The sequence below is a fragment of the Pteronotus mesoamericanus genome, unplaced genomic scaffold (genome assembly GCF_021234165.1).
Source record: "Pteronotus mesoamericanus isolate MK-2021 breed Mesoamerican mustached bat unplaced genomic scaffold, CSHL_Meso_final scaffold_507, whole genome shotgun sequence".
Classification (NCBI taxonomy): Eukaryota; Metazoa; Chordata; class Mammalia; order Chiroptera; family Mormoopidae; genus Pteronotus; species Pteronotus mesoamericanus.
The window spans coordinates 7,380,676-7,390,400 of NW_026555319.1; the positions used below are offsets into that span (position 1 = coordinate 7,380,676).

The 9,725-nt window shown below is 50.8% G+C and overlaps 1 pseudogene; it reads right to left on the minus strand.

Moving 5' to 3' along the window:
- Window positions 1-1,417: 1,417 nt before the first annotated feature.
- LOC129087513 (uncharacterized) lies at window positions 1,418-1,516 on the minus strand (annotated as a pseudogene).
- Between the last annotated feature and the right edge of the window lie 8,209 nt (window positions 1,517-9,725).

A 9,725-nucleotide genomic window follows, 5' to 3' on the forward strand; every position in this document is an offset into this window, starting at 1 on the left:
AGAGGTCCTCGGTGGAGTGTGGTCTGTAGAGACTCACAGAGGTCCCAGTGGGATTGGACACCACTTGCCCACAGCAGTAACCTGCTCATTAATGTCCTTGCTTCCCTTCTCTCTCACTTTCCCATTCTTCAAGCAGAATTTTCTGGGGCCACTTCCCAAACAAACCTCTTGCATTAAGGAAAACTAGCCTAAGAGACCGAACCAGCTTGACGCAATTGGGCAAGAGACGGCCTGAGACCGCAGTCACACAGAGGAGGCGCAGCAGACAAAGGCAGAGACACATTTCTGAGGACACCTTGTCTGGCGCCTGGATCCAGCAATACCTGAATCCAGGCCACACGCTCGGATCTGCATGAAGGCCCGCGCATTGGAGCTGTGATTCCAGGGGCTTCGTTGTGACTCTCTCGTTTCCCTTTCATGCTTTTTCTGTGGCCCCAAATATACCTTCTCACTGCACTTGCAGCAGCTCACACGGCCCCATGAGAGGGATTCATTTCGAGGGCTGCAGGACCTCGCCTTCACTTAGAGAGGGTTAAAGCCACCAGGGCAGCCGACAGTTCAAATCCTTCACTGCGATTTCATGCAAATCGCCTTCTGGCAGCTTCCTGTTCACGGCTGTGCTCTTGTCTGCCAGCCGAGCCGGCTGGGGCCTCCCCCAGGAGATGTTAACTCATCTCCCTTATCTGCCTGACTGACTGTCATCTTGACACATCATTGAGCTGGTGATGAAGCCCTTAATTAGTCCATGTCTCCAGGCCTCGCGTTTTGCCACCTCTTCTTCTATTGGCCCTCCCCAGCCTCTCCCTTCCCTTTACCGTCTCCAAAGGGGGAACCCTGCCTGCTCTTCAGCAACCTGTTCCTGTGACTCTCCGCGCCTCCAGGTACCATCTTCCCGAGTCACACGGTCAGGCCTTCTGCACCCACCATGGACCACGTTCCGGGCTGCGCACTTTGGGATGTGATCCTGTCGCAGCCTCCCATCCCCCCAGTCCGCAGACAAGGGTACAGACCGCGAGAAGCGGCACTGGTAGTTCTGGCCCTGGGCAAGGCCGGGTTCACGCCCCAGCTCTGTGGCCTGCTTAGCCTCCGTAACTTCCATGTTTCTTTCATAGAAACGTAAAAGTACGGAATTTATGGCCTTGCATTCTCAGTACATGAAATAACTCTTGCATAGCGGTTGTTCACATCTAGTATACATAGTAGATTCTCAAAAACATAGATATTATCATCACCATCCTCATTGTTTAACATAGAATTCAAAAATAATATCTGTCCAGTATATGTGTCTATCTGTGGGGACAGTCACTTACTGTGGAGATTAAAAATCTGACGCAAAATATCAATAATAATAGTCTTATTTTAATGTTATGAAGATTACATCATTTAATATGAAGAGGGTTATATATTTATATTAATTGTATATTTAATATATAAGTTAGGTATATTAATCAATATATTATTAAACTGATAAGAACAGATACTACACTTGACCTTAGCCAAAAGGCCAAGAAGCAATAATTAATTAATCAATATATTATTAAAATATATTATATTGAACTTGATACAGTGAGAATTTATCTCACTGTAATATAAATGTATATGTTATCTACATAACACAAATATTTAATCTCCACCCACTTTCATTCACACAAGCTGGCCCTGCCAATCACCCCCATTGCGCAGATGAGGAAACTGAGGCTCTGGGGTTAAAGCAACTGCCCAAGTTCACAGAGATGGGTCATGACGGAACCGGGAGTGTAACCCGCTGTTTGGCCACAGGCTGGGTGCCCTTCCCCTTCCTTCTACCTGGCTAGATAGGCCGCACGCCTTCCACAGACTCCGTGGCCTAAATGGTCGCAGAAGTGGTTTGAAGATCGAGATTTTCCAAATCCACTTAAATCACAGGCTGTCAAGGCACCGTATGCCCTGAATTCAAAACGGCCCGCTGTGTCTGAGACATCTCACGATTACGAATGTAGTACTAACTGCACATAGGCCACTCACATCTTAGCAAGAACTTCTCGAACATTCATTAGCACAAAATAGAACAAGACAGGCCTTTGACAGAAAAGGAAAGGAAGACCTGCCTTTAGAGAATGGACCTCAAGAGCCCTGTGGAGGCCAGCGTGCCCTGAGCCCCGCGTGACGGAGCCGTGTTCAGCCCCAGGGAGAGGCAGGAGGGGCTGAGGTCGCACAGCCCACTGCACCGATAGGAGAACGATGCCTCCCATCTGAATAGACACAGAGCTGGCGGTGCGGCCATTTCCCAGGGCAGCCTGGGGCTGTCTCCGTGGGAAAACCAAGACCCTCCAAGGAAGGTTCTGGAAGACCTGGCTTCTTTTTATTTTTTCCCAGCATTATTAAGGTATAATTGACAAACGAAATTATATAGACTTAAAGTGAACATTGTGAAATGGCAACCACAATCAAATTTTAATTAACACCTCCATCACCTTGTCTAATTTCCCTTTGTGTGTGTCTATGTGTTTACAATAGAGTATTGGTAGCCATTTGATAAGGAAAACGGAACATGCCCACGACGGAATATTATTAAGCCATAAAAAGGAAGAAAATCTTGCCATTTACAACAACATGAATGAACTTAAAGGACACTATGTCACGTGAACTAAGCCAGACAAAGACAAAATTACATGATCTCACTTACGTATGGAATCTCAAAAAAATACGTCAAACTCATAGAAACAGAGTATAAGTGTGGTTGCTAGGAGTTAGAGAGGTGAGAAAAATGGGGAGATGTTGGTCAAAAGGTACAAATTTCTGGTTATAGAGGAGTAAGTCCTAATCTAACATACAGTGTGGAGACCTGGCTTCTTTAATGGCCCCCAGAAACTAAATGGTTGGGAATTGTTTGGGGGGCAGTCTTAGACCCTGCACAGTCACAACATCCACCCAAGACATTGTGCTGAGAAAAAGCAGTTCCCACATTTATACGATTTCCAGTTGCCACCAGCAGGCATTCTGGTCCCTCTGAAAGTCCCATCCTTGGCATCTGCCAGTGAGGGTCATGTTGGGACGGAAGGTGCCAGAACCGCAGCCCCAGCCCCAGCCCCCGCCCCCGCCACACGGCCTGGCTGTACGCAAATTCGGGGGAGGGTTTCCTCCCCTGGCTCCCCAGGGCCTGGCGGCCAATGACCTCCAGGGCTTGCTCCCCGGTCACATCACCAGTGACGCCTGGAGCCACAGTGCCCCAGTTAACTGCCCTCTGCTGCCCAGATGGCTGGGGGACGCGGGGAGGCAGAGGGGGCCGCAGTGTGGGTGGCTTTCCTGGAATCCAGCTCTCTTCTCTGCTCAGCTGGCCTTGAAGTAACTGCTTCCATCCCGAGTGCTACAACTGCTCACCTTCTAGAAGCCGGGAATTCCCTGGGAGACCAAAGGTCTGAGCGGCGGAAAAGGGCCATTTCGTGGACAGTGTTCCTGCTTCATGGTCACTCTCACGGTGGGCCCTCCAAGGGGCCGGGGCCCACAGTCACAGCAATGTGCTCAGTCGCTCTCAGTGCGCAGCTGGGCAGCTGCGTTCCTCGGTCATGTCCAGCTGGGGCCTCTTCAGGCTGCCTCGCGCAGTGACAGAGGCATGGTCCTGAGCCCGTGCACAGCGCGGGCCGCTAGGCGCGGTTCCTTACACGCAGGGCTTTCTTGAATGTTCACAAGACGCCTGTGGAGGAGGACCTGTCATGGGGCTGCCTCGGTGCAGAGAAGGACACTGGGGCCCAGAGAGGGTAAGTTATGGCCTGTAAGTCACACAGTTTTAAAACAGTCAGGACTTGACCTCGAGTCATCTGCATCCAGAGTCCTTCCTCCTTATATACTCCAACACGCCCCCCTCAGTCTCTCTTTGTCCTAGTCGTGGGGACTAGGGATCAGGAAACTGTTTGTATAAACAGCCAAATAGTCATTGTTTTTTATTTAGCTGGCCACGCAGTCCCTGTCAGAGCTCCTCAGCTCCACCGTGGTAATGTGACAGCAGCCGCAGATAATATGCAGGTGCAGGTGTGCGGCTGTGTTCCAGCGGGACTTTATTTACCAAGACCGGCAGATGGCCAGGTCTGGTCCTTGGGCCACAGTTTGGCAGCCCCTTCGGTAAATGGTCACCCACTGTGCCCTCCATGGACCTTACCATGACACTCTTCACTGCTAGGCCGTTCCAGGGCTGACTCCACATCTCAACAAAATCATCAAGAACCCAGATTCACTGAAAATTTTGCTCAGCCACCCTTAGTGATATTGGCTTTCCATGATCATACTTGCTGCCTCATGGTCACCAAATGGCTGCAGCAACTTCAAGTATAATATCCCCAAACTGCGGAAAGCAGGAGCAGGAGCCACCCAACTGCCTCATAAGTCTTTGGCTTTTACATTTTTTTCACGGGAGAGGGATGCTGCTTTATGTATACCAGCCTTCCCTGTTCATTTCATCGGTCAGCACCGAGTTTCATGCTCACCCCAAAATCAGTCACCGGAAAAATAAGGAGTATGAGCCTATTATGTTCATTCCTGAGGCTCAGGGGGTGTCCCCCATTCCCTACAAATCTAGGCACCCACAACCATGACATAATCGGGTTGCGCTGGCATGCGGAAGGGAATGCAGGTTTTGGAGTAGGAACAACATCTACTGTGCTCACAGTGACCGTATCTGGGAGGGAGTCAGAGTGGGCGTCCAGCCTGCAGAGGCTGCACAAATGCCTTGGAACTTGTGCTAAGCCTCCAAGGTAGAGGCGTGGTCAGAGCCAGGAGGTGAGACCGCGTTGGAAACCTGTCACTCCCTTTTAACGCCCAGCTTCGGAGGAGCAGGTGTCAGCCCCAGAGCCGAGGCAGGAGGGGCAGAGGCGAGGAGACAGGTGTGAGAGGGAAAGAGGTTGAGCAACCAGGCATGGCCCCCTCCCAGGCTCAGGCAGTGAGATTCCTGTGGTTTCAAAGCGGCGGGATCTCCCACGCTTTGCAGAGCTGCCCCCACAGCTGTTGGGGGCATGATCTGCCAGACCCTGAACCGCCTCGGCTCCCACATTCAAACTTGGTCTTCCGCTGCCAGGCAGTGAGTGTGGAGAAATCAGAGGCCTTGAGAGCTAAATCAAACCTACGGTGCTCTCAAGAGCCCTGTCTGGGGCCAGGAACACAGGGCCCATTTCCTGGTATGGGAGGCTTGGAGTGAGACATTGTTCTTTGCTTCAATAAAGGTGTTTTGAGATGAAAGAGAGAGAAAAATGAGTTAGACACTTATCATTCATTCACTCATTTGTTCTTTCAATAGTTGTCTATTGAATATCTACTATGAGTCAGGAACTATTCTAATGGGTAAGGAGTCAGCAAAAAAATAGGTAAAAAATAGGTAAAGACCCCATTCCTCATGAAGCCTACTTCTGGTGGGGGAGACAAGCAATAAGATAAGAAAACTTTATAGATACTAACTTGACCAAGCCATGTACTGTCTCTTAACTTATTCCCCACTGATAAAATAGCTTCTTGTCACTCACTGTTTATTGTGGGCCAGGCCGTGATGGTTAATTTCATGTGTCAACGTGGCTGGTCTACAGTGCCCAGATATTTGCTTAAATATTATTCTGCATGTTTTTGTGAGGGTGATTTTTGCATTAAATTCACATTTTAATCAGTGAGCAAAGCAGATTGCCTTCTATAACAGGGGTGGATCCCATCCGATCAGGTGAAGGCCTCAACAGGACAAAGACTGACCTCCACTGAGCGAGGAGAAGGGATTCTGCCAGCCCACCCTGCAGCTGTGGGGCCCTCCCGCCTCCACAGTCACGTGCGCGGATTCCTTACAATCGATCTGCCCCTCTCTCTATGCGCATCCTATTGGCTCTGTTTCTCCTGAGAACCTCGGCTCATACACAGGCCTCGTACAAAGGGCTTCCCGGTCATTAGCCCTGTCGAACTATCACAACTCTATGTGTTCACCCCCACTTCACAGATGAGCAAAGCGAGGCTCTGAGGGTCTGAGTAAGTCTCCCAGGGCATGTACTGGGTCAGCAGCAAAGTCGCGATGTGAACCCTGAGCTGTGTGACATCAGGTCGACACCCAAAACCACCACATGCTCACCAAGGAGTCCCATGTGTGAAACTGGAGGGTCCAGAATGAAGTTAACGAAGGAAACTGGGGGGTCCGGTGTCCTTGAGGGGTCTCTTCTAGTCCTTCGAGCAGCAATATTTCTTTTCCAACAGCTCCCCAAAGAAATCGATGTGTCATCATCCAAGTCCTGTGCGGTTATTTTCCCGACACTGGGGAATCTCACGATGGTGGACTAGGCCACGTGTCCTGCAGTGGTGTGACCCTCAGCACGACATCACTTCAGGGTCCTTCTCTGAGAGGAGGCCTCGGTGGCCTCCACTTTCCAGGGCCCCAGCGCAGACAGCACCTGCGACCGTCTCTCCCAGCCCCCAGGGCTCACCCACCCAGGAAGGAGACAGGCTGGAAAAGGAATTCCTGAAAGGACAGCCAGGGTTGGGCTTGGGGGCCGGTGGCAGTGGCTGGGGTTGAAATGATCTTTTTTAAGAGCTGGTTTCAATTTTATAATATTGCTCTCTTGGGCCGTGGAGGTATGTCCTCCTCAACTGGATTCTCAACGGGGGTGAGGCAGAGACAAAATAAAATGCAACGCTTTCAATCCTTGTGCAAGCAATGATGCACAGTTAGTTCTATGTGATCATTTTCACTTCCTGGCGTTTTCATTCCTAATTTCCTATTTAATCCCTGTCCCAGTCTATGACATGAACTAGACTGGTGTTTGCAGCCCTTTGTAGTCCTGTGCTATAGGCAGGGCAACTGGGCTCCGCAGGGCTTCCAGGCTGCCTTCAGCATCACAGCGACAAGCCTGCATCCCTGTGGTCTTCTCGGGGTGTGGGTGTCTGGGTCCTAGCGCCTCTGCTTACAGGGATTCTAGTGACCAAGACCTCCTGCTGCATTTGATTAGTAGAAGGATGCTAAAGAGAATAGCTTTCTCTTCATGTGATTCAGGCTTATGAACTCCTGAAACCTTTTCCCATCCCACTGGGAGCTGGCGTCCACGCTTGAGGAAACATCAGCCTGCCCATGCGACAAAGCCACCCTCTTGCCAGAACACAGAGGCCTCTTGGTCCCTCCCACCTCCCTCTCGAGCCTCGCCGCGTCCTGTTTCCCGCCACCTCAGGCTCCAGCTGGCCCAAGCAGGACGAGCTGCCCCATGCGCCCTGTCTTTGCGCATCCCCCCTACGTCTCTTGGGAGCACCTGCCTCTACCCCACCAGCCTGGCGACCTCCTGTTTATCCCACTGTACCTGTGCGACGATGCCCCTGGGACATGGGTAAGGTGAACAAGTACAGTAGGATACAAGCTAGCATTTGTAGAACAATTGTATCCTAAAGGGGAAAAAATCAGAGTTCTGGAAATCATACATGTAAACATATTAAAAAGTAATGGGAATATGATGATTTATTTTCTTTTTGCTTATCTGTGGTTTCTGATATTTTGACAGCCAACATGTATTCTTCTGTAATCATAATAAAAGTTACTTTTGATGTTTTGAAAGAGCAAGTGTCTACATGCTTTCTTTTGGGAACTCTTGAATATTATCCTGCTCCAAAAGGCGGGTACGCACACATGCCCCGGGCAGGCAACGGTAATCTCATTCTGCTTATGGTGTATCTCGCGCATAACTGTTATTTCATTCATCTTGTTGTTTTGAAATTATCTATTTACTTATCTCCTCCCCGCCCCAGTCTGCGAGGCAGCACCATGTCATTGTCAAGAACGTGGATCCAAGGGCCACCATCGCCGGGTCCTGCCCCCTCAGCCACCCCTCCGGTCACTGTTCGGCATTTACCCACAGCAGCCACCACCCCTGGCAGCCCAGATACACTTGCGTTCAGGCCAAACAGCAGCCTGTGCCTTGCGGGGGCAGCCTGCCCGTGTCTTGCCCACCAAGACAGTCACCACTGAGAGTAATAACTTAGCAAACGCTATAGTGTTATTAGAGTAGAAGGTACACAAGGGCTGGGCCGACCTGGAAATGCAGAGCACAGTCAGAGGGACCGAGAGAGTAGACGGCGGTGTGAGTGGGGAGGGATGAACGCTGAGCGAGGCACAGAGACGGCAGTGAGACCTGTCCCGGGAAAGACCAGTAGTTCAGTTTGGGATGCATTAGTTTTCTTTCCTGACTCTCTTATACTGGCTGTGTGAAATCATCTTACCTCTCTGGACCTCAGTTTTCTCATCTGTAAAATGGGGATTAAAAACCCCTTCCTCAAAGGGTTTTCTTGGAGCATAAGTGAAAAGCACTTGGAATAGTATGCAACACAGAGTCAGTGCTCAACACATTTTAGCCATTATTGCTGGGGGGGGTGGGGCGGGGAATGGGCCTTATTCACTGTATGTTCCAAGAGTTGAGAACAAGGTCTGGCCCATATTGGGTAGACCGCTTATCTGTTGAAGCACCAAACTGATCACGATGCTTCTGTCTGATTATCCATGGGTTTTCTCCAGAGTTCACCCAAGCTGAAGGGTGAAGATCAAGTTTGTTTCCCGGAGCCCGGCTAAGTGCAGCACAGGGAGGTTTCCATTGAAACCTACCAGCAGCAAACTGGAGAGAGCAAGAGGCTGGGTATAACCAAACCCACGCTGTCAGCCCAGATAGGCCTTCCAGGAACTGCCCACTGGTTCTGTCTGAAGCCTGGGATTTTTTTTTTTAAAGGCAATTTCACTTATTTACAGTTTTATAGTTTATAATTCAAATGGCTTTCTGTGTAAAGTTTTGCTCACTAATTAGTTAACAGACCAAAGTTTTATGAGGTCCAACCAAGAAAGAGATCTTGTGTGCTCTCGGCCGTGACGCACGCAATGTGAAGCGAGCTGTCCTTTGTAACTGGAGCTCGTCAGCTTCTCTCTGTCCGCCGGCCCGAGGAAGCCTCGCTTGGACTCCAATCGCTCCTGCATCTTCTGAAGGCTCTGTGAGCAGTTCACAGGCCTCCTGTCCCTTCACCTTCTAAACCTTAGGGATGCTGTCACATGCACCAAGCTTCAGCTCTGTGCCGGACATGTCAGGGGAGGGGTGGATCTGTCCGTGAGCCAAGCCAACAAAACCTCAGCCCTCATTCGCTTCCCTTCCACAGGCTCATGTCCCTTAGGGCAGGGGTCCCCAGCCTCTGGGCCATGACTGGTACCAGTCCGGGCCTGTTAGGAGCCGGGCTGCACAGCAGGAGGTGAGCTGGAAGGCAATGCGTTTGAATCATCCCAAAACCATCCCTCCGCCACCCCGCTGACTGTGGAGAAGTTGTCTTCCACAAAACCGGCCCCTGGTGCCAAAAAGGTTGGGGACCGCTGCAGTAGGGTGCTCTCAGCCGCAAGCAGCAAAGTCAGCCCACGCATGATGTCCAACGTTAGAATGGTTATGTATGGGTGAGTCTATAAAATGTAAAATCTGGCCTCACGGGTCACCCAGAGGTAGAACCACCCAGTGTTCGGTCCGTGCCTCCAACAAATCATCAAGAGCCCCAACGTTCCTCGTGGCCGTATTCTTAACAGCCAGCACAATGCTGGGCACGCGGGGGCTCGAAGGGCGTTTGCTACGAGAGTGACAAGAAAGAGTTGGTTTGATTCCTGCTTCGCGCTCCCCTCTCCCTGCACTCGGAGGGCTGCCACGCCCGTCGGCGCCGCACTCGGACACAGAAGCGTCCAGGGGAAGCAGAGAGCGGGTTGCCCTGTGTTTCAGATCTTCTCG